This window comes from Arachis duranensis, chromosome 2, assembly GCF_000817695.3.
Source record: "Arachis duranensis cultivar V14167 chromosome 2, aradu.V14167.gnm2.J7QH, whole genome shotgun sequence".
NCBI lineage: Eukaryota > Viridiplantae > Streptophyta > Magnoliopsida > Fabales > Fabaceae > Arachis > Arachis duranensis.
Genome location: NC_029773.3, coordinates 46,401,662 through 46,402,340, shown reverse-complemented (window position 1 = coordinate 46,402,340; position 679 = coordinate 46,401,662).

Here is a 679-nt window from a genome sequence, read left to right as displayed (position 1 = left end):
TGAAGAAGATGCCTGCAGAAGCTCAAGAACTCATTGAAATGGTTGCAAATAACCAATTCATGTACACTTCTGAAAGGAATCCTGTGAACAATGGGGCTAATCAGAAGAAAAGAGTTCTTGATATTGATACTCTGAATGCCATATTGGCTCAGAACAAAATATTGACCCAGCAAGTCAATATGATTTCTCAAAGTCTGTCTGGAATGCAAAATGCACCAGGCAATACTAAGAAAGCTTCATCTGAAGAAGAAGCTTATGATCCTGAGAACCCTTCAATGGAAGAGGTGAATTACATGGGAGAACCCTATGGAAACACCTATAATCCTTCATGGAGAAATCACCCAAATCTCTCATGGAAGGATCAACAGAGACCTCAACAAGGTTTCAACAACAATAACGGTGGAAGAAACAAGTTTAGCAATAGCAAGCCTTTTCCATCATCTTCTCAGCAACAGACAGAGAATTCTAAGCAGAACCACTCTAACTTAGCAACCATGGTCTCTGATCTAATCAAAACCACTCAAAGTTTCATGACTGAAACAAGGTCCTCCATTAGAAATTTGGAGGCACAAGTGGGACAACTGAGTAAGAAAATTACTGAATTCCCTCCTAGCACTCTTCCAAGCAATACAGAAGAGAATCCAAAAGGAGAGTACAAGGCCATCAACATGGCCGAATT